General features: G+C 37.0%; 1 protein-coding gene across 12 annotated transcripts in view; it reads right to left on the bottom strand.

Moving 5' to 3' along the window:
• The window catches only part of LOC311438506 (uncharacterized protein), a 369,670-nt gene extending 343,996 nt beyond the window's left edge, over positions 1–25,674 (bottom strand). For all 12 annotated transcript variants that reach the window (XR_014694144.1, XR_014694145.1, XR_014694146.1 and 9 more), the window contains exon 1: positions 25,515–25,674. The gene's annotated coding sequence lies outside the window, so the exon portion shown is untranslated. The remainder of the gene's footprint in view (positions 1–25,514) is intronic.
• Positions 25,675–25,816: the final 142 nt, after the last annotated feature.

Genomic DNA, 25,816 nt, shown 5'->3' with positions numbered 1-25,816 from the left:
GAGTTTTTCTTTCCACACTGCAAGCCCAGAATTGCAATTTGCTTTAACAAACCTGCTCCTGATTGCACCCTGATGATGTGCCCTCAGCGCAGCTCGTGACACCGGTAAGATAAATGAGCAGAATGAGAAGAGGGACAGAACACTAATATACGTTGCTTAGCTCAAAGAGATGCAATCAGGCCCTTTCAATATTAGCTGATGTATTCTAGACAATATTATGAGGCAATTAAAGGCTATATGTATTGGCTGCTGGAGGTGAATTACGGTAAATTCCAGGAGGCATTTGTCTGAACAGGGAGATGCTGATTAATTACCTAGCAATAACTCGTTATTAAGATGGTCGGGTCTGCTTGTGCCCCACAAAGTCAGAGGGAGTAACAGACAATAAATTGTATAAAGTATTGAGACCGGACAATGTTTGCAGCTACAGCCTTAGGATCGTCTATATGCAGAGACTTTTTTTTTTTTTTTTAAAATGAGATCCTCAGAAGCAAATTATCAAAGTAAGCCTGTTGAGGGCATCCATGCCTTGTGATGCATGATCAACATGTGCAGCAGCAGTGCCTACCATGGGCAGCTTGTTACCGCCCAGATGTCCTGGCTTTCTATGAGGAGCAGCCACCATACACCTGACGGTACAAACTTGGAGCCAGACTGTACAGCCTCAGGCTCGCATCTCTTGCTGTTCAACCAAAGTGAATGGACATGAACTGAATAAAAACAAAGGCTGAATCCTGCTTTCAAGATAAAGATCAGTACATGAGTACTGATGTTAGTTGACTAAGTATAATTTAAAGCTGATATTTGAATTGCCTGTCAACCTTATGATCACAGAACATTTTTCAGGTGTGTACAAATACAATGCATCCACATTATTTATTTTTTTAGCTACCATCAAATCATTGACTCTTATTGAATTGGCCCATAAAGGGTTCCCTAATTAGTGAAGAAGTGGGTTACTACACAGTACTAAATTAGAATTATTACTTAAGTATTTTACAAAGGGAATTTACTAAGGTGGCAGTCCTCAGGAAGTCACGATGTTTTAAAGCTCACTGTCTTTTCTCACCAACTAAGTAGATCCAATTTTAGAAGTGATTCAAAATAGAAAATTTCCATGCAATTTTATTCCTCCCCCCTTCTGACAGAGGGTTTTCCTCCAAGTTCTTTTGTTTTAAAAAGCAACTGGGTGACACCCTTAAAATCCAAGCAGTTGAATTGGAAAATGATTCTCTCACTCTTGCCTTGATCAAGATATTTGGATCATTATTGATTTTAATATTCTGTGTTATAGAGATTCCTGAAGCTCAGGCATACACTGCCACATGGGGAGTAAAGGTATTCTGAACCGATCCCTCAGCATCCCTTTTGCCTGGGCCTTGCTGACCCGAGTATGTTTTATAACACACATGCAAAGCATTTAATGAATCCCTCTTCTCATTTAATATTTTCTTTCTAACATCAGTTTTTGACCAGAATCTCCATATTTTCAGACCAGGGAGTTGCTGAGATAACTAAAAGGAATTTTTGTGACAAGCAATATGTTTTGTGATCCATCTGAATAAGGACTGTCTCCTGAACCTTGCACATTTTACATACCCAGAAACCTAGGTTTTTGATTATTTTTTGATTGTTTTGATTAATCTTGGTTTTTACACTGCTTTTTGGTGTCCAAATACAAGAAAAATCACAACACCAAACACCTGAACATTGCCACAGAGTAACCTCCTTCTGGAGAAATCTCTCAATCAACATCTTTGGCTCAAATTTGCTTCAATAACAAGTTCAAACTGCAGAATCTAACTGCCCAGTGTTGTTATCCTTAAACGTCAGATAGACAGTTGTCTGCAGATAGATGGTCTGTCCGTCTTGTGAAGCTCCTGTGTAATTCACCTCAGGATACTGAACAGCTCTCACATCTAACAGATGATGTATTCATCCAAGATGAGGGAACTTGTCTGCAGCAATCATATCACGTGCCTGAACAGACTCCTTAGGCATTTGAATTCACAAGTTTTAAGTTGTTTTGCTCTTCCAGTCATGACGGGAGAAGGATGCTGTAAGTCTGTCACAACATCCATGCTCTTTGCTTACCTTTCTACATTATTGGGCACTAAGTTTTTCAACAAGATTGCTAGAAATCAGCTGTAATCACTAAATCCTCCATGAAAAGATAACGTCATGCAGTATACTGTTTGCTTCAGCTGCTATCTCCTTCAGTAAGACAAGTCAGTACTAAAGGGGCATATATGGGACAGCAGAAATAGTTTTGTTCCTAACAGATGCACATCAAAGGTCAGGTTGAACATTTTTTTTTCTTCCAGTTCCTTATAAATGGATAAAGAACATAGTCTGTACTTGTTTACTTAATATTAAGGTTTTTTTTTTTCTTTCTGCAAATGCTTCCTCATTAGCTTTTCTCTGCTTACTGATCTTAATTCACTTAAAAAACAAAACAAGAATGAAAATAAGCCTGTAGCTGTACTAAATGTCATTACTCAACTGGCATTCAATTCATTAAAAACAAAATTTACAGTCAATAACTTAGAAGATTAAAAACAGACTTCTTCAGAACCAAAACTCAAATAGTAAATGAAGAAACAGAAGTTGTCCCCTGACAGTAAAAGAAGTTACTTGTAATGCTATTTTATGCATGTTCAGGAGAGATTTCAGAAACTTTGTTTTGTGTAGTTTTTAATATGACCAGTGGTGTCCAGCTTGACCTCAGCAGTAAGGAGAGAATGAGCACAGTGTTATTATTGCACTCAGGCACACAATACAATGACAGCTGCCAACAAACAGCAGAAAGCTATCAGCTCCTAAAAACAGGACAATATCTTTATCTTACTGCGTCAAGTTTTAGAAAGCACACCTTATTGGGCAAAGGGTGAGGATGAGTAAAGAAAGATAAAGATCTAGCACTCATTTCCAGTGTATATCATGTCCCAAATCTTTCATACATTTTTGCAAAAACAAAATATGAATTAGATCAAGTGTTTTGTATACTTGGTGTTTGTCAGCTCTGATATTTTTCCTTCATTGAAAACCTTCACTCCATTTTTTTTTCATAAAACAAATAATGGTAAGAGACAAAATCTCATTTATTCTCCTATCATTTCTACACCAACCTCACTACAATTCTCAGTCCAGATATGTTACCTAAGCAAAGAGATGAACTGCTCAATATTTCTGTACGGTCATACTTACTGTCACACAAGGATTTCACCTCCTTGCTGGAGTCCAAACATGATCCCAGTTATAGTGGTTGCTACCTAGGGATCCCAGTACAGGAGTAGAGGAAACTGAAAGTAGCACTTAGACAGGTAGTAGAAAGGTTTGAGAGATTCCAAGTAGATTCCAAGTGAGGATTTATTTAAAATCCTCCTTCATACAATGCTATAATCATCTGTGTGCATTTCAAGTAGAAAAAACAGTTAACTAACTGCAATCTGGTTATATTCTGGAGCCAGTCTACTCATACATTTCACGAGAGAGAGAAAAACAAATGTAGATTTCAATGAAAACTGCCTAGGAAGCAAACCTGAGGTTTTGGTCCAAGCAAGTTGGTCAACAAGCATGGCTGAACAGCCAAGAAACAGCTATTTCCATAGAGTATATTTGAGCCATAGTATTTTTGGTTTTCTTGTAATATTGAGTTATGTAGAAATTAGTCACTGTAGATTCTAAAGGACAAGTTCTGTTATCTACATACAAAGTCTATAATACAGGATTATCTATGTTTCAAAAGGAAATAGAAGTGCAGTTTTACATGGCTCTTGTCTTCTCACAACATCTATCTTCTGGAAAAATACTTACCTGTACTATCTGTCATCCGTAGAACCAGAAAAAGTTGTTGGAAAAGCCAAAACATTCTATATATTTGCATGTGTATTTCCACACTTAAATAATGTTTCTTTGTGTTTAACCATGATCTGTCTGTTTATTCAATAAATGCTGACCAGCATTCACAGAAGGTCTGCATGACCTTTGTGCAGAAAAAAAAAAAAAACAACTGGCAGGCCTTCTTTTGTCGTTTTAGGCAATCTGAAATAGTGGTTATTCTGCATAACCATCAAATATCAATTGCAGGAATTCTGTTATGAAGTCCAAAAACTATTAAAGTATATACAATCTAAATTCTGTATAAGCTTTACCCTGCTTTGCATTCAAAAAAAATGCAAAAATGAAAGTGTTCACTATTTATGATCATAGTAGCTGTATGCTATGGTTGATAAAGTCATCAAACAACGACTACAGAACTTCATGCCACTCATCCAGGAAATTTGCAAGATACCCTCCTATATATAAAAAAAAATAATAATACTTTTACTTAAATGCCCAAAGAAATTCATCAACACAATCCTATTCACACATAGAATTTCTGGATCATTTGTTCACATATATGGAAAACCTCCTGAAACATAACCTAAGAAAATAGAGCACATTTTTGATTAGTGTAAATGTGGAAGTAATGTATGACCTATGTGCAAATTTACTCCTCACAGCTATAGTCACTTTTGTATTCCACTGACAATTTTACATCAGTTACTGGTTTGATAAACCAACTGACCAATTTCTTGTAAACGTTATTTTCTCTCTTGTGGTGTTTAGTAGGCTTCTTGTCTGTTAAATAACTCTCATCTGCGTGAAATCCCCTCTAGGATTTTGATCGCCTAGCAAGATTACTGCTCAAGAATGAAGCCTGATACTCCGTGAAAACCCTATTCTATGATACATCCAATAAAATTACTTCACAAACCTGAAACCTCAACAACTTTTATGATTTATCCATGTAAACACCCATCATGTGTTGTTGAGTCTACAGGGATGTGAAAAAAAAAAATGTACTTTTTAATCATTATTGATGTATGAAGATGCTCAATATATTTTCATCCCAAACAACATTTTTTCAAGTAAAAGGTTACATGGTAAGTATCTTCTTCAAATATTTATTTGCTGTACCTTGAAGACAAAGGGAGAAAAATCCCTTATTAGCATCAACAACTCTGCCCTCTTGTCATTAGACGTACAAGCTGTGAAATAGCAATGCAGAAATCACTGATGCATAGAAGATACTGTCAACTTTGTAAACAGATCTTGTCAAATGCTTCCCATCTCTGCCCAGGCTATTTTAAAATTACAGATGTTCCCAACAAAATAGGTGCATTCCACTAAGGTATCCATTCTCAAACACAAAATGCATTATTTTATTTTATTTTTTTTTAACATAAAGGTTACAAGTCATCCAAAACATTATTACTAGTATCATTTTAAGTTATTAGGCAGAGTTTAAACAACAGCCTGCAATTGGTCTATATCATTATTTTTGAGTAATTCAGCACAGAACAGATTTGATACTCACAGAATTCAATAAGAAAATTGCTGAGATAATTCTTGAGCTATTGATGTAAACTGGAGCTGCATCATGCCTCCTTAAATAACGGAGATATTTTCATGACATTTGGGTTTTTCTAAGTATCTTGAAAGAGTTTGAGGAAAGGTTATAGAAGTTTGTTATCCAGCCAGTACAGTTTATACTTGGCCTTTGTATAAGGCAGAGTTTTTCACTTCTTAAAATAAATAATAGTAATGTAGATAATGTCTGCTTGGTAGCTCAGCTTTACAAAAGGCATTATTGGATAATATTCTTTCTTTTAATCTCTTTGCAATCTCAAGGCACAGGTCTACAACCTGTAGCTATGCTGAAATCCTCTTCATGAGTGACTTTGGCACATCAGCAATCTAGACACACCCTAGAGAACTTCTTCCAAATAGGCAGATAAGGAAAAATATACAGATCTGAAGCGTGTACTATACACTTTCTGATATTTTCAAAAACAATTTTAGTAGATTTGCACAGTTCCTCAACCAAGGCAGAAACACTATCCCATTTTCTATCATGGGAAATGTTGTGCACGCATAGGCATACTCACACCTTTTAACAGGAAGAGAACTATTTGATATGCCCTTTGCAGGCATATGTGTCTTGAGTTGCTGACCCTTCTCACTTGTTTAGAGGCTCTCTCTTCTAAACAATTAAAATCCCACAAGCATTCACATACAATAGATTGCTATTTTTCAAAGCTAAGTGCAAACACTTGCCCCTTAAAATGTAAATTTTGAGTATCTCATTACTCGTATTCCAGCAGTAAACTGTTTTAAATAGCTACTAATTAGAAGGTAGCATGGCTTTGAAGCAAGAACCCACTTTTAAGTTTAAAAGCAATCTATACTAAAGTGGAAAAATAATCATCACTAAGTCTGTTAATATTTTAAGCCTGTAAAGTCATATTATGATCATGGTGTTTATGACGTTAAGGCAATCCACACAATATTAACTGTAATTTTCAATCAATATTTCTTGCTTCAAATCTTTAGTATCATATTGGAATAAAGCATCTGTCAACAAATTATTTTCTACCCAGCAACAGTCATAAGAAATATATCACTATATACACTTAATAAAAACTAGACACCAGAAAAGTGCTAAACAGGGTTTAAGAAGCTATGTAGATTAACATTATTACCTTAACAATTGGTGCAAGGCAAAGAATATAGCCTACGGATCTTTAGTAGGTAAGATCAGAGAACTTCACAAGAAAGTTTACTGCTCAAGTGACTGAATGCCTAATTACTCCTCCCCTACCCCTCCCACAAAAAAAAAAAAAAAAAAAAAAAGGAATGGAATCTAGCCTGCTACTAAATATGAAAAAAATCAAGTTTTGGTTTCTTTGTACAACTGAAGTCAAGGAAACAAAGTTGACTTTATTCACTGGTAGAACACATCAGAATCTGCTTAGCATCTTTATATTTAACCAACAGATAAAATAAGAACACGCACACCTGCTAGTCCCACCCAAGCAACATGTCAGGCTGTTCAGCTTTCCCAGCAGTCAATGGAAAGTGCTGACTGTTTCCACCAAGTCAACATAAAAATTTGTTAATAGATTTTATGTACTAGGTCTGCTTTGAAGTTGCTGAGCTCTCCTCTCAGCCTGTGTATTTAGCTCTTGAACCGATGTCTCTCCACTGTATTGGATTTTGTGCAACATTTCTCTACTCTTATTTTCTGCATTTGAAGAACTGAGCATTTGGCCCCTTACTGAAATAGCCATTTCGCTTTTGATTTAAAAAAATGCTGTGTGCACTTTTAGTTAAGAGACATCTGAACAGACACATTTCAATTTCTATATATTCCAAGGTCTAAGTTATGTTCTCAACTAAGTTGGGAGATTTGGGCCACTTTTTCTGTCTGTTTCCAATCCATTTTCATTTACCCATAAAAATTCCTCATTATACTTTTCTGAGCATGAACTCTATCTTTTTAACCATATTGCCATTTCAACTACGTGGATAAAAATATCAGGAAAGCAATTCCCGACATAATTAACCCATATCTCTTAATCATAGAGTTAAGAGTACTTTAAAATGTGGAGCATCTCCTTGATTGATAATTATGAGTGATAAACAATCAATTTTTTTCAAATCCAATTCTATACTGTTGAACTCTTGTTTTCCACTGTTTATACCTTTTATTATTAGTAGTAGTATTAACTGACAATGATTAGCTCAAATCATTTGGTAAAAAGATGACAATCAAGTAGTTGTGGAGTCTGTTCAAGTTTTTAAGCAAAATAAAATGGAATGGACATGCACGGAAACATAAAAGGTGCTATCACATGATTGGAAAATGAAAATTTCTCTGCCACTTCGCTTGTTCTTTTGATCAGGGAGTGGGATCATTAGTAAAACAACTTGCCTGCCTCTGTACACAGCACAAGAGGGTCCAAGTGCACACAAACATCTAGTGCTGTGGCAGGCACGTCCTGTCTTGTGTTCACTCACCCCTCCAGAAGGAATGCCATTTGGGTAGCTTGTGCCATATTTGCCAAGCCACCGAGGTTATTTTGGTTATCACAGGGCATCTCAGATGGCTCTAGGAAGCTCAGACACCTCAGTTCTTCCCATAACCTTTAAAGTATTGCATATTATATTTACCAGGCAGTTCCTGACCCATCTCTAACATCACTTGGCCTAGTCGTGTCAATCATGACAATTGGTGGGCTTTGTTGCTGTCCTTCGTAAAGATTCCACCACTTCTGTTGACAGAAGAGGTGTCCAACCTATTTTTCAGAAGTATTTGCTCATTCCATTTGACAAATGAAACGAGAATGGAGTTGCCCATGCATACTACTCAGAAGTACTTTGTACTTCAGTACAGCTCGGTATTGTGAGGACATTGAATCTGTTAAGAATAGCCATTGTTAGTCACAAAATAAGTCAGGTATTGCTTATAATTTCCAGCCATCTCTAACAGGAGCAGACCTTACTTATCAGCACATCAGACAGGTAGCAGCAGCAGTGCTAGCTTTGTTATGGAAAGCATTCAGTAGAAAATACTCTAGCAAAGGAGAGATTTTTAAGACAGATTTGAGTTCAATGCAGTGCTTATTGTGAGTCTGCTCAGGTACCCTTGAAAGAAAAAAGTAAAAAATACAATGGAAGTTTCTTGACTGAATCATCTTTTTACAGCTCTTTTTGTTCCCATGGAACTGAACACGAGTTTTGCCACTGCCCCTTCTGTGAGTAAGACGAATATCACACATAAGGGAGAAGTGATTCTCAGTCACGAAACCAACATCATTTCACAGTAAGTGCTCTACCAAGAACACAGATACACGAGAGAACACAAAGAAGGACAGATGTGCCATGAAATCCGCTTCTGGACAAGCCCTAGTCCATTACAGCTTTTTCACAGCTGTTTCTTCTGTCACATTGTAGAAGGCCTGAAATATTGCTGACAGATTGCCAAGCCCTCCTGCTCCCCCTTTTATTGTCATCCATGGTGTAACAAAAGGATTTCAGAAAAAATTGAGGCAGGATGAGCAGCCTCTACAGACCAGCTTATCTACACAGCCTACCACAAGTTGTTTCAGGTTTCAAGTCATTTTGCATTTATAGCTCCAACTACGGCAGTGAGTGTAGTCAGTGGAGTATTTTAATGCTACCATTTTAAAGGTTTCACTACAGAACGTGATGAAGTTATTGGTTGAGTCTTTTCTAAAATAATGGATCACAGTTAACTCAATATGGATCATGATTCTGCTATATCACATCTACTCTATTATGATTTAGTTTTCAAGTCATTCATAAAAGTTTTTTTGTTTGTTTGTTTTAAAGAAGTAATTAGGAAAGAGAAAAGATGGGTCTCAGGCCATTTTAGTTTTGGCCCAGTGAGTATTTAAGGTTTACTCTAAAGGCTATCAATTTTTCTGACTGCCTCCACACAGATTTCAAGGGATTCATATTGCATATTTATTAATTAAAACTCAATCACAAAATCACAAAACGTTACAGATTGGAAGGGACCTTGAAAGATCACCTAGTCCAATCACCCATATAGTGAAAATGCTTAGACTTAAATATTTAGAATTCTGCACCTCTTATTTGTGTTAAAATTAGTTTCTTAAGTATTAGCAATATAGGTCCAAACCAAAAGGAAATGTGCATTTTGATTTTTAATAAAATCACATTACATTTCCCTGTGCGCTGTGCCCAAGCTAGGAAAGACTTCTCATTTCTACCAGCTTCGCTGAACACACTTCAACATGACAGAATAGGATCTTTAAATGACTCTACAGATTCTGACAGGTCTGATGGCAGTTTCTCTTTCCAGAGTATCTTAAGTCAACTGTGCTCGTCAGCTCTGTTCTTGCCCACATCACCTCATGCTACACAAATCACGTGGCACTCTTTGCAATCCCAGTGGATACTGGGAATGTTATCATTACTTACTAAATCTAATTGCTTGGCTTGCTTTTTTCACTATGCTCTTTTAAAATGCTAATAAATATTATCTTTGTTGCTTCTTATTGTCAACTGCTATTTTCTGAACAACAACAAATAAACATGAACCCACTGAGTAATATTAGAGGAAAGGAGAGTAAACCAAAAGCTAATCTTAACAATGAATGAAAACCAGCTTGGTTTATTAAGAAAAGTCACCACAAATGAGTTGTGATTACTTGAAACTTGTAAAAATAGGTATGTTGATAGGACTTGGCCAAATAAGGCCTGTTAAAAACTATCCTTTAAATAATTATGATTGAGTTTTTTGTTTGGTTTTGTTTTTTACATTTCCATCATTCACTGCATATAGACTTTCACTCCATATGAAGCTCCCATAAGAGAAAACTCCGCATTCAGTGAATGAAAAATATCAAGTTCTCAATTAAAACAATAGATTTAATACAAAAGCTTTTTTTAATTCCAGTTATGATCTTTCTGCTGTCATTATTGCCTTGGCATTAAATCAATATTTTTCTTACATTTAATTTTCTAGTTATTGAACTTCTTACTGTCTTCCACTGCTCTTCTAACATTTATTTGCTTTAAAGTTATTATCCCAGATATCTTAGGAAAACAAGAAATCAAGAGTGAGTTTTAACAAAATCATTATCAGAAAACTTGTTTTAAAAAGTACAAGAGAGCCTTTCTTCTTCAACCAGCACCTTCAAAATGGGAGTGTGTGTTTTCTTAACTCCTCTGTATCTTTGCAGTACCTTCAGATCTTGTCTTCAAAAACCAAGGTGTTCTTGTGATTTTTTCTTTGCCACTTCCCTCAAAAGAACACAAATTCAACATTATCCAGGTCAACCTGGCAATGAAAACTGCAGCGACAGAAGAGCATGGTTTAAATAAAACGTATTAGTGGGAATTATTAACTTTATTTGTTTAAATGCTGTATTTCAACAGTAATTGATTTTAAAGTTGCACTGACTTCCACTGTCCCCTTTATATCTATTTCACACCTTCAGTTTGATTTTGACCAACAAGATGGTTCCAAAGGCAGTGGGGGAGAACTTGCAGAATTGAAAGTGACCTTCGTGGATCACATCCTGCTTTACCAGCTGCTTCATCTGTGCACTAAACTATGGAAACCTAAGACACATTGAAGGGCATACGTACTGCTGCTTTTTATTCTGCTGTAGTAAAAATCATTAAGAGATTAGAGCAAAAGACCATGGGAGAACTGTTCTATACAAGTTTGAGTGATCGTAGGATACAGCACATTAATATATTTAATGGGGAAAAAAATTGGGCTAATAAAAGCCTTCTTTTATTCCCTCTGTAATACCTCCCCATGACTTGACCATCTGTACATTGATATATGCGTAAGAAGTATGAATGTGTTGTGCCAAGGGACTTGTAGATTTGTGGTAGCTGACTACATCAGCACCAAGTTGAATACAGCCCTTGGGCATCCTTCAGCTGCTCACAAGCAGCCAAAGCTTAATGTTTCTCCCTTCACCTGTTTCAGATTCATGATGGCTAAACTAAACAAAGACTAAGTGGATCTTCATGAAACACTCGCTTAACTAAAGCAAAATATGAGAAGAGATCAAGACAGATTGAAGGTAACAGAATTTAGAATGGTCTTGCTTCGGTACAGATGCTACTACCTATCAACTTTTCTTTGACAACCTTTCTGTTCTCAAAACTCAAAGAAATTTCAATGGAAAATTAAATATGAAAACAATTTATGAATATTTTAAAACACTATGAAAACAAGAGGTGTAATTCCTTCTGCTCTAGATTCACAGCAAAATAATTTTACTAGGAAAACAATTGCTATACAGACTTGAACTGTGGCTTCTAAAAGTTTAAGTGGCAAGAAACAGTTACTATAAATTCATGTCAAATCTGGCACTATACCATGCATTTGAGCAGATGAGGTTATCAGGAGCACCTCTACTATGAGTGTTTTTCCCCTATATAGTACACATAGGATTTTAGACTAATTGAGAACATAGTAAAAATGACTAGAGCTAAGCAGGGAAAATGCTTGATATTCCTCCATTTCTGCAAGAGAACAAGGTAGCCCTTCTACATCTTTGTCCTTTGTTCTTACTGAATTACCTACTTTGCACAAAATCAATGACTTTGGTGCTGAAATTGGACCTGCAAACCTCCCAACAACAGGGATGCAGTGTGCCTTTAAGAGCAGAGAAGCATCAAAAGCTAGTAAACTTTGCACCAAATCAATGGTTTCAAGTACAGATAGCTAACAACAGAAGAGTTAATCTACACTAAATGAAAAAAAAAAAAAAAGCGCATATCCACAACACAGAGGTTGGAAATTGTTCGTTAAAATAAGAAGTCTCCAGCCCTGGATACTGCTTCAGCTTTCTTTCCTTTTGATCATAATGTGAAACAATTTATAACATCAAAATGGTGTTATAGTTTAGAACTTTAAGTTGTAATGCCAGCATTCATAATAGTCATAATTTGCTTTTCAAACAACCTTTGAGAAGAAAAGCACATTAAAAATTATCATAATAAATCCCTTGGAGGATTATTGTTGCACTGGAATATCAAAGAATTTAGGATGCATTGAGGATTTATTGTCATATGAAACACTGAAATGTTAATGATATTAATCTCAAATTGGGTGTTCTTCCTTTGATTAGATGCTATACATCAGTCTGACAGTTAATACTTTCTGGTTAGACTGATAAATGAAATCAATTTTAAGTTATATTACTCACAATGCCTGCTAGTTAATCTAGAAATAAAATGATTTCTATATGAGATTTAAATGATAAACTATTGTGCTATGCTCACTGCTGCATAATGCACACAATTCCCCATCCCTCCCCAACCTAAGAAAATTATAGAAGTTCTTCTTCTATATATAAGGAGTTCTTCTAATATAAATTATAGAAGTTTTTCTTCTCAGCTGATAACCCTCCTTTTAAGAAACGTTGGAGTTTGAGGTGATCACGACACGTAACACCTGAATGGCCATCTTAATTTAAGTAGCAGAAGCAGCATCCATATCCTTACAGACTCGTTTATGCAGACTGTATATAGTTGGCTGATTGAGGAACCAAAGCTTATTAGCCCATGCTTATTCTGAAGAACTTGAGAACACATACCTAAATCCTATCCTTTTAAATTTGTTTCAGAAACTGTATTGAAAAGCTATAGGCATGCTTAAGTATTTTCCTAAATAGCGATGTACTTCGATACTTACACCTAGCAGTTGACTTCAGTAGACACATGGGAAATTCTACTCCAGCATCACACTGGATCAAACCATTATTTACATTATTTTTCTTTCTTAAGGATAATTTTCATGAGCCAAATGAGAAGTGGTATGAAACGAGATAGTCTTTTTCCACATAACATAAATGACAGGAAAAAAGAAAACGGTTTAGAAAGCAACATTTGCATGAACTTCTGGCCTTGCCCTATCAGCCTTTGAAGTTCCTTTCCAACAGATTGGCATGATGGAAGGAGAAAAGTCATGCCATTCCATATTTGAAGTAAATAAAAGAAAAGCCAAAATTTCAGATTGGATAATTGTGTGAAGTTCAATTCCTAGACAAGGGACAACTGCTCAAAGTCAGTGCTAATGAAGTAATAAACACATTCTAGGAGTTTTCCACCCCAATGAGTAAATTACAATCCCTGTGTATACACCACTGCAGATTCAGTCACCTACAAGGAACATGTCAGTGTTATTAGGTAAAAATGTAACAGATAACACTTGCACGCATCCCTAAGTCCACAAGATGCCTCTGACTTCCATTAAGATAACAAGCAACCCACATTTCTTTGAAAAGAACAATCAGCACTGTATTCTTGCCCATACAACCAGGTAGCAGCAGCAACAAGAAAACCAGCAACCAAATTAGAAATAGTATCAAAGCAGCTACCTGCTCTGCATTATTTCCATTCCGTCGTGCCACAGATCAAGGCATTTTTGATGACATGCAGTTTACAAACCATATATAAAGGTCCTTTGGAATAACTGCATGAACTCATTGAATCTAATGTAATTAAAGAATTCCTAGTCACAGAAAACACTTAATTACAGAAGTTTCTTATTGCAGTGTAAAACTGGACGTTTGACAGTACTGGCTGGGCAAATGAGAAAAGATTTAGGTTTATTATACGTAACACTTTTTTTTTTTTTTAAACAGCCCAGTATTATGCTACCCTGTTTCAAAAGGCAGAAAAAAATAAACACTTTCAAATGGCAATGCCTCAAATTACACCTGCTCAACTCCACAGTAAAACAGGACCTACTGAATTTTCTTCTAAAGAGTATTTAGTTATGGTGGGTAATACTCATGTCAGACTTTTTGGGTTGCATTTCATGACAAAGCTGCCTAGAAGAACATATATTGGTGTAACAACATCCAAACATTAAAAACAATACAAACTCGGTTTCCTAAGGTTCTCCAGTTTGGAAGCTGTCTGTGGCTTTGTGCTTCAAGAGATGCATGCCAGGAGCAGATTTCAACGGTATAAATTCTTTTGGCTCAGATTTTCTAGCAACACAGCAATTTTTCCTAAGTTTCCTCAGAAGTTCTGTATTCCTGAAAATGCCACTAGAAGGGTGAGACACCTGGTCTACACTCGACTTAGTCAGGAAGGCATGACAGACATTCCAGATAACAAACTTAACTAGTCTAGGTTGAAAACAGTAGTATTTCTGAAGTGATAAAGCATCAAATGCTACAGATTGACATACTACTGCAAATCCTCTCCTTTAAGATCTCTTAAGATGAAAGTTTTCCCAAGAATGCCCTTTAATTCACCTGCATCAAGAGTCTTTTGAACTCCCTCTCCTTGTCACTTTCAATTGACCATGGTTCATCTTGCAACTAAACCAAGTCCCACCTAATAAAAATCAAAACTAAACCTAAAACCACCCTTTGCTTTCTGCAGACAGCTTCATATGAATCTCTTCATTACTCTTTGGATATTTCCCTACCAACACTATTTTTCTTTATTAAGGGAAAAAGGGATGGATCCTCATCAATTTGGAGATGAGCATCAGAGCTGATTTCAGCATAACATCTCACACTCCATTATCTGTTTTACTTAATTTTATGTAAACCCAAAGAAGGGAAATACAGATATGCCCCCACTCATTTTCAATAACACTACTTTAAGTGGGCTCTATTGCAATGCTAATTTACCGTCAGACATTGATCTGCCCGTTGCACTTTAGGACTACTTGAATAGGACCAGTTTTAGACCTATTGATTTATTTAAATATTGAGATAAAGAAGAGTCAGTTAAAGCTTACTGTTTGAAAATGAAAGTTCTCATCATGCTAAGTGAACTTAATAGACAACGTAACTAGCTTTGTAAGGTGGCTACTGGCCAGCTTGTTACTCTGAGCTGCACTCTCAAATACACCAGTCCTCACAAATGGTTACAGGTAGAACACATTTAAAAATGAGACCAGTGGCTTATTCCAGCATTTAGATACAGGCACACGAAAAACTTCTGCTAATATGAAGTATAAAAGCACTAAGCGTGTATATTCCCTTTATTTTCCAGCAGTTCAGAATATAGGTGTGCACATTAATACACACAAGCAGATTTACGTAGTTGCAACACACAAAATAAAGTTGATCTCTTTAACCTGTAGAGCACATGCAGAAAGCAAAACAAGTAACACTTTGACCTTAAATCACTGAAGTCATATTGTTAAAATCACAGAATCACAGAATTTCTAGGTTGGAAGAGACCTCAAGATCATCGAGTCCAACCTCTGACCTAACGCTAACAGTCCCCACTAAACCATATCCCTAAGCTCTACATCTAAACGTCTTTTAAAGACTTCCAGGGATGGTGACTCCACCACTTCCCTGGGCAGCCTGTTCCAGTGCCTCACAACCCTTTCAGTGAAGAAGTTCTTCCTAACATCCAACCTAAAACTCCCCTGGCTCAACTTAAGCCCATTCCCCCTCGTCCTCTGTCACCAGGCAGGTGGGAGAACAAACCAACCCTCACTTCGCTACAGCCTCTCCCTTGAGGTACCTATAGAGAACGATAAGGTCGCCCCTGAGCCTCCTCTTCTCCAGGCTGAACAAGCCCAGCTCCCTCAGCTGCTCCTCGTAGGACTTGTTCTCCAGGCCCCTCACCAGCTTCATTGCCCTTCTCTGGACTCGTTCGAGCACCTCGATGTCCTTCTTGTAGCGAGGGGCCCAAAACTGAGCACAGTACTCGAGGTGCGGCCTCACCAGAGCCGAGTACGGGGGGACGATCACTTCCCTAGCCCTGCTGGCCGCACTGCTTCTTATGCAAGCCAGGATGCCGTTGGCCTTCTTGGCCACCTGAGCACACTGCTGGCTCATATTCAGCCGACTATCCACCATCACTCCCTGGTCCTTCTCTGCCTGGCAGCTCTCCAACCATTCCTCTCCCAGCCTGTAGCTCTGCTTGGGGTTATTGCGCCCCAGGTACAGGACCCGGCACTTGGCCTTGTTGAACTTCATGCAGTTGACCTCAGCCCATCGGTGCAGCCTATCCAGATCCTCCTGCAGAGCTTTCCTACCCTCAAGCAGATCGACACACACACCTAACTTGGTGTCATCTGCAAACTTACTGAGGGTGCACTCAATGCCCTCGTCCAGATCATCGATGAAGATATTAAAGAGGACCGGCCCCAGCACCGAGCCCTGGGGGACGCCACTAGTGACTGGCCTCCAACTGGACTTGGCTCCATTCACCACGACTCTTTGGGCCCGGCTATCCAGCCAGTTTCTAACCCAACGAAGCGTGTGCCAGTCCAAGCCAAGAGCAGCCAGTTTCTTGAGGAGAATGCTGTGGGAGACGGTGTCAAAAGCCTTGCTGAAGTCAAGGTAGACCACATCCACAGCCTTTAATAGCCTGTCAACAATGGTGATGGGTAACTTGGTTCAGTAGTATATCCACCTAAATGACATTTATACACCCTCCTTTATGTGATCTTTTTTTTTTATCAGCTACAAAATACATGTAGTTTCATCTTACGTAGATATAATGGTAAAGCGATCACAGCATATTAATATGAAAGCACATCTCTGTCACTGAAAACACTGCTTAGGTTCTTAGACTGAAGCATGACTACAATATTGCTAAGATCAAGCAAACACTTCACCTTGTTTTTCTGTTAAGAACCAAGACTGATCTTGACCTTCCTGTAGATAATTCAGTTTAATATTTTTCTTTGTTCAAAAGTGAAAAGTCTTAATATCTATGATATCTATTTCAGATGCCATTTATGACACTGAAATTCTCGTAAGTCATTCCTGGCACAGTTTTAGATCACAACTGTGCTACTGCTCTAACAATAGGACTAACCCACAATTAGACAGACCTCTCAAAGCCCTGTTCACAACAGACTCAAAAATACATCACACAACACGTAAAGCATACCAAGCTCATTTTAAACTCGGCAGTAGCAGTTTCTTCAGGAAATACAGAGCTCCCTTTTACAAAGATAAGGGAGAATGCATAAACAAACAGTCACTTTGCACATGTCCCAAATCAACTAAATTGTGTTCTTTTAAAGGTAGAGTGGGTTGCCATAGTCAGTACATATTAGACTGAGATGGGGACTTTTTTTTTTTGAGGGGAAGGGGGTGGATGTTGTAGGCTCATCCATTAGCCTGCTGGATGACAATGCACCAGCTACTTCAGCTTTCTGTACCCCAAGTTGCTATTCATACAATACCCATCTCCCCACTACCTTCTGTTGTAAAGCACTGGCAGATGAATTCATCTCTCTCAAAACTGGGCTGCACATAAGAAATAGTGTTGTCATATCCTCAGATGTTAGCGTTTTTATTATAGCCATTTCTTAGCTGTCCTCATCCTGTAGCTACTTAACTGGAACTTAACCTAGATAAATAGAAATCACCTTAAGAGATAAATACCTTTCTCTTTCATTATATAAATACGTATCACTATAAATATCTAGTGAAAGAGAAAGATTCATAAAGATTCAGGCAAACATTTCTTGAAATATTTACAACGTGCCCATACATACATCTTCAAACTCGGTTTACATTATTCCAACAATTACTGAAATCATTCTACTGAGACAATTATGGAGACGGGAACTGTACCATCACCTAGCAGGAACTTTCTTCTACTTACACAAAAGGCGTTTACTGCCACCTTCAGGAGCACCCGCCAGTCTTAGCCTACAGCACATACATGTAGTTCTTTAGAGTACAAATCATATCATTACTTAAGATCGAGGGAATCAAGTGACCTCCACAAAAGATATCATTAAAACGACACAAGCTATGCCTTTTGTCTCCTTAATAATTAGACCTGGGTGAAACAATTCAGATAATCAAAACATGCTCAAACTTTGTCAAATTACACCAAAGACTTGAGCTCAGAATATTGCTTCATTTTTCATTTTCAAGTAATTTTGCAGACACCATTATTTACAACCAAGTCAAAACACCAGAATGTCAGAAATACACAGAACACTGACTCCAGTAAGTTTAAGGCAACCTAAATTCTAATACAGTTGAGATTTTTTCTTTCCAAAATCAGCAAAACTTTTACAAAATAGCATCCAGCTTTTCAGAATTTCATGACAGAAATTTAATCCACAGACCTGCTAAAAAAGATATTTCCAGTACTTCTATGTACATTATATATTTTAATGCAGTAGAAGTCATTCAAATCATTAGAGAGAAGTAAAAGGGAAACCAATGTTCTTTACTATTCACTGCCTTGTGCTTCTAATAGCCACTTATGCCATACAAGGTCTAAGTAAAGTATTATTCAGGGCTAAATCACTTTTTTCCCCATTTAGCATTTATACCATAAAAGGGATATGGAGCATAGAAGGTGCAGTAAAGTGAAGAATGAAGAATTTCTACTTAATTGCTAGCAGTACATCTTGCAAGAAAGTATTTTAGTATTTGTCATATCCTTTTTAAAATAAAAGGAAATTAAAGAAAAGCTGCAAATGACTAAGAAAATACATCGAAGAAGGTTGTCCTATTATATTTTTAATAACTGCTAATAAGCTCAAACACAGGAGCTCCCTCAGGTCTCAATGTGAGAACAGTCAAATTCTAATTGCTGTGGGCAATTATTAATTTATACTGGCAGCTAGTGTGTATACACTAATTATACATATAATTATATGTTATGTTTTATGCATTACAATAACAAATTAGTCTGCAGAATTTTGAAACCTTTTCATAATTTAATACTTTTTCAGCAATCTTGTACAGGAAGTTTTGTGTCTAGCATGGAAGTCACCAACACAGATATCAACAGTGCCTGAGCATGTTAATGCCTCATCAAAAGAAATCCAGTAAACTTCAATTAAGAATAGCAACTCGGGACGATTGCCTGAGCAATTCTTTGTCAACGCACTCAGTGTAAGTGATCTGTCACAAATATAGAAGAAGCGTAACTCTATCAAATTCTTTCCACTGAATTAACAACTAGTGGCAGGAATGACTACAAAAAGTAGTCCAGGCACACAGATTCTTGTGATTAAGAGGCCACTGAACTATACTAGGGATCAGAGTTGCTGTCTGCACTTCTTGTATGGGAGCTTACTGCAGGAGCCCAATGATCCCTAGGACGAAATCTGTCTCTCAAATAATAGAAGATTCTCTGAGCTTCTGACAGATAAACCAATTAGCACAACCTTATTTGCATTTGTTAATTATTAGCCTCTTTCTGCCCTGACTCAAAATAACTTCCATGCCAACTAACTAAAAATTTTGCAAATTATATCCAAATCTATCTAGAAAACAAAAGTGTTAAGTTTACTACATCTCTACTTTAAGTTTCACGTAGTTTCCCCAGCTGTGAATTCATGTTACAAATACAAATTTTATTTTAGCTCTAACTCCCATCCCTCGCGAAGTACTGAGTCCCATTTCTGCTTAGGAATTCCACCGTATCTTTATACCTTGAACAAAAATAAATACATCATGTCTTCAGTATCTTTTTTTTCTTTAAAATATCCCAAAATCAATGGACTTGAAGTTTGTCACTGTTGGAGATGTCTTCCCCACAGGGACATACTTCCATTCCTTTAATGACTGTTCACTCTTGACTCCCATGATAATCACCCCATTTTTTCAAAATGCTTTCACAGTTAGTTGAGTGTCTAATAGGGATGTCACCATACAGACAAGATTCCTCCCTGTTACAGTTAAGTATTCCCCTGTTTATACATTCAGCATCACTTTGGTCCTCGTTGCAAAAGCATCACACCAAGTGTTCATGTGGAATTGGAAGTTATGTCCAAAAATTACCTTGTGATCATAGGAGGTCCCTTTCCACAGGGTTTTGCTTCCCAAAATAAACCTGATACCAGACTAAGTCAACTTTTATTATTATTATTAGCACAAATCACTGAGTTGTGCGATTATTCCACATAACAGATTTGTCATCCTCATTTCTTCTAGTTTGTTTTTAAAACAAGTATTTTAGTGCTGACCATAATATTTATGGATGAATTTTTGCAATTACTTCCAGTTTGACTATGAAAACATTCAGCAGAAATCCTCTGCTGGCCTGGACAGATGTTTCCCCAAGGGACAACTACTTTTGTGATCTCTCCTTAGTCAGTTCTTAATGCACTTAATACGGGGGTTAAGTGACAGTAATTTCAACTTTGTAAATCAGGAAACCACGTGGTAGAACTTAAAAAGCTTGTTTTTGGTTTTTTTTTCCAAAACCTTTAGTATCCAGGTTCAGTTCTCCAAGTCCATGTTATTCATTAAAATGCCTTCATTTCAACATCAAAGGACATTATTAACTGTAATACTCATTAACCTAGTATGGTGGTAAACCAAATACCACTGATAATGGATCACCATAATTATATAAGCATCAGATTTTTGAAGTCTTAAATTCGTGCTCAAAATAGCTGTGGTATAGTTGACAAACATCATCTATAATGTGGATGTTAGAATAAAACCTATTTCTTTCTTCAAACTCGTGTTTTTTAAACTATTATGAATACCTCAATTATTTCTTCATTCATGTTCTTGGGCAGGCTATAACGGAATTTGAAGTTTATCATATACAATTTCATACAGATAATTTTCTAGAATTCTTCTATTGTCAGTGCAAGCTCTGAGTACCCAAAAGCAAACCTAATATCCATAGAGAATATTTAGGACACCACTCTGGTTAGGATAATACGCAGAAGTAAGACAAAGGCTATAGTGTAATTCCCAGAGCACAAAACTTAGGCAGTATCATCGTGAAAAACACGTGTGGAACAATCCAGGCTACAGCAGGATTATTCCAGGCATGGAGTTGATGATACTCCAGAGCAAACAGTGCTGGCACTGCCAGAGACATCTCGTCTGCCCTTCATATCCCATTACTCATTTAATAAATAATGAACACGATTGTTCATTAAGCGGTTCGAAGAGTATGGCAGGTGAGAAAGGTGCAGGTCTACAATGGGCAAGATTATAACCCTTTGGATCTTTCCTACTAAACCTGTCTCTGAATTTTGCACTCTTAAAATTCTTTTGTTCAATTCCCACTTTGTTTTCTCACTGCCTCATTTTCCATGTAAGAAGTCAAAAGGACCCTCTTTAAAGCTAAAATTTGAATGACTCCTTTCTTTGTTATTTGTGTTTACATACAGCCATGATATGACTTTTCAGACACGTGACCTGCATCTTGCTAACCCTCATAATTACATAAATGGCAGTAGAACGTAAGAGACTGGACAAGCTACCTACAGTTTTTTGGGGCGATAAACTTTGAATATGGGGGAATTCTGACACCTTATGGCTGTTCCGGTGCATTACCTACAGTAAGCACTGAATAAGCAAGGTCCCAGCACTAGCAGAAGCCAAAAGACCACTTCACTGCTATGCAGATTCCTTTAAGCTAATTTAAACATTCTCACATACTTGGCACAGAGCTCACTGATGCTCAAACTACGTGTCCTTTTTAAGCTTGAACTTGTTTTGTGTGTCCTATTCACTTACAGCTGCATTCATTCACTCTTCCTAGTGCTCTAGGCCCACTGGCAGCAATGCCTAATAGTGCTTTGTATTATTTAGAACCATTCTTACCACCATCCCCCCAGATCAAGTCAGCATGTATGGCAAGTGTGTCTCTGGTGTATGAGAGCTAACAAAACCTCTGCACAAGGTGCAAGTCATTTCTCACTAGTGCTTGGAATTACCATTGAGGTAGTACATGACCACAGAACTTGAAATAGTGACTTACCCCTTTTTCACCACCAAATTAAAAGTGTACGTCTGCCTATATTCGTTTCCAGTGGATTTTTCTCATTGCTTTTCCATATCAAGTTTTGCCTCATCTCACAATGCTTTTTTTGTGCAGGACTCTGATCTTGATCAAAACTGTCAGAACTTCTCTGAAAACTTGAGATTTTTTTTTCCTCAATTACTTCTACAATTACCTGAGGAAAAAGGAAAGTAGTGAATAAAAGGTTAGTGTAACACACACTGTTGTCAGAAGATACAGCCATGGAGCGGCACAGCTCTTCCTAAAAGCTGGCATGCACTCAGTTTTGCTTTCAAAAAAGGTTTAATGAGATTTCTATATAGATAAGTGCAAATTACATTTCACCTGTTAATACATACGGCATTTTTCAAGGGAAAGGCCAATATATTAACCTTGCAGCTTTCCAGGATGCCCTATCATCCTTGTTTCTCCCATTTCATGGAGACAAAGGATTAAAAGCCTATTATTTCTAAAAGCAATTACCTACTCTGTGGAATATAACAAGGTAAACAATTGAAGAGAGCCACTAAGAATTCTAAAGACATTCTAAGGAAGATCCTATTTCTACAAATGCTTTCTTTTCCCCACGCGTCACAAGGCATCGTTATTTTAAGCAGGTGTTTAGGGTTCTCAGATTTACCCAAACAGCATCAGTTGATGGGGCAGGTAAGGGGGCATCCCAGCAGACAGAACAGAGAAAACTACTGCTACACAGATTTAAAGGAGGGGTGGATACTAGGACAATATTTCAATGGAATGCCATGCAGATTTATAAAATCCCATACTGACAAATTACATCTCAGTAAATGCAACTACATTTCCTACCCCTGGAAATGCACTTAGCTGTGAGTTCATGATCAGCAGAAATTAGCCTAACTGTAGGTTAGGAGTAACTTCCAGCAATTATGAGGTAGACAAATGTGCTTGTAGACATAAAATATTCTGTTCCTGTAACAAGACAGGTTCCTTCCAACAGCATTTTGCTTAGTAATGCAATTAATACTGCCAACATAAGGTAACTGCTCCCTAAAATCAGCGTCTGATGAACTAAGGAGTAACTTCTTCCTACCATGATCTGGGTTTCAACTTGTGACAAGACATCACGGGATTATGGAATGTGCCAATTTGGGGGAAAAAAAAAGTGTGAAGAAGTCTATTGACCATAATAGTTTAGTGAAAATAATGAAATACCTTAAGCCTATTTAAAGGAACTATATTGACTAAATTCCCATTTTTTGTGTGGCTTAAGAGACAAAACCAGATGATAGCTAACATTAACTAACATAATACTGAATTTTCTATATACTTATTGTTTGAAACTAAAGGAACATATTGCATGTGTCAGAAATTAGGTGCAAATAACCAAGGTTATCAATTATAGAACAATCCCAGCCAGAACCACACTCCTGCGCAAGGTCAAGTCTGCCATCACCAAGCTTTCACAGGACTGAATTCCAATTGAGAGAATATATCTACTTCATTTAGGTCTAAAACAAAAGCTTTTATAAAAAAAAAAAATCATTTATTTGAATTCCAATTGAGAGAATATATCTACTTCATTTCGGTCTAAAACAAAATCTTTTACAAAAAAAAAAATCATTTATTAAGTGCAATACGCTATTACAACAATTATTTAGCACTATTTTTGATAGTTATAGTGTTTAGTTATCTGCCACTGCAACATAAATAATGATGGCCTAATGACAAAGAAAGGAGGGTACTCTAACACACAAAGCTCACTTAAATAGTCCGACGCCTGACTAATACCAAAAGAAACAAGATTATTTTATTTTTTTTTCTAAAGTTCTAACTCCCATCTTTAAATAATTTCACTGCAGGAAATACCATGATCCTGTTGAGTAACAGGATTTAAGGCTAGGCCTGCAACAACAGGCTCCCAATGATCTCTGCTAACTTCTAGACACACAACCAGGCTGTTTCCCTCACCTTCCTTTGTATATTCATGTCTCCAATTAATCAATCATGTAATTATAAAGGAAAGGTGTTAATCTAACATAATACAAGATTTTAGCACAGATTGAGATTATTTCTCTTGAAAAAGCAGATAATTGGTAACTCTGTCTCAGATTATTTTTTTTTTGTGGATTTTGTGTGTGTGTGTGTGGTGGGATTTTTGGTTGGTTGTGTTTTTTGTTGTTGTTGTTGTTGTTAAGATTAATACAGCAACTGATCTAACAGTAATCCAAGTATCAACGAGGCAGCCAGCAGAGGAGCCTTCTCTCAAAATGGCCGCTACCCACCACTTTTACCATTTCTCTGCAGGCTTGAAAACGCGTTTAGGCTTCAACATCCACTGATGCTGCCACAGAGGAAACAAAAGTTTGCTTTTCTATGCTGTTTTTAGAAAACTGCACACAGGCAAACCAAGCAACAGCCGCACAGCAAGAGGCTGGCCTTCCCTCACAGCGGGGCAGCAATGGCGTCCATCTCGGCTGGGCCCTCTCCTCACACGGCAGGCCGCACAACAGCTGCCCTGCGCGCAGCCTCATTCTTAAACAAAACTTCTTTTCTTCACATCAGCCAAGTCTAATACCTCAGATATGTGACAGAACAGGGCTTGGTTTTGTCTGAAACTCACCCCACACATGTACCTAGGCTGTGCCTTGCCTGTTCATCATACCTCCGTTTATTTTTTGGTTGTGTTGAGAACTTACTGGAAGCTGTTTGCTTTCTTCCCTTTCCTACTTTTTCCTGAGGGGAAAAAGTATGTTTTTAAGTTTCCTCTATTTTGTTCCAGAAAAGATCCTTGCAATTGGATTATACAGCATAACAACTTTAAGGACATATAATATTGGATCAATTTCCAAAATATTAAAATTTTAAATCACTCATCTTAAAGGCCGAAGTCTCTTCAATTTCTCAATTAACATGTCAAAAGTAAAAAGATAAAGACTTCACAACTCTAAAAAATGTTTTGTTATATGTTTTTTTTTTCCACCCTTTTTTTATTAGGTTAATTGCCTTCTTTTTAAGCCATGTTTTCAGAAAGATTTTTTGTCCTTAAAAGATAACTTAAAGCCTGAAGGACCTTCTCATACCCACAGGCCTTGAAAGATAATTGATAAAATTAGTTATAGGAAAAACTACTGTAAATAAGATACAGCACAAGTAAGCAGTAAGTTAGTCACCTCAGGAACATCTAAAACAGGTCTTTCTTGACCCTTATCAAGCTTAAAACGTTCTTACCCCACTAATACGGGTAAATAACTCTCTTTAAGCAGCACTTACGTTGCTCTATTTACATTAGCTTTTATTCCTACCGTGTGAGGCAGCCCACAAATCCAGACTAACAGAAAAAACTTCCCTTAACCTAAGCCTACATAAATTTACCCCAGGCCCTTCTCATACTTCACCACCACTAAGCCCCAAAATATATATATCAATATAGATACAATAAATAAGCAAACAAACAAGCAAAAAACTATAACAGAACTCACTTTTCAATACTACCCTGACAGGAATTACAGGAGATTTATCAGTTGCTCAGAAAAAGTATATAAAGCACTTTTCTCTCCCTCTGAGACTAGTAAATAATGCTATCCACGTGGCTTTTACCATTACCCATAACACCCCCCACTTAATTAACCAATTAAATTAAGTAACTTAAGTAACCAATTAAGTTACACTTGTTCTTATAAAAATGTTCTGTTAAGGGGGAGAGTAGTGTTTTATAGGTATATCTTTACAGTGTTGTTTGAATAGTATGGTTATAGGGGCTGTCTTCGATTAATGGAATATT

The sequence above is a fragment of the Aythya ferina genome (genome assembly GCF_964211825.1).
Source record: "Aythya ferina genome assembly, chromosome: 6".
In the NCBI taxonomy this organism is placed as follows: Eukaryota; Metazoa; Chordata; class Aves; order Anseriformes; family Anatidae; genus Aythya; species Aythya ferina.
The sequence above is the reverse complement of the archived record's forward strand: the minus strand, read 5'-3'. Positions and strand labels throughout refer to the sequence as shown.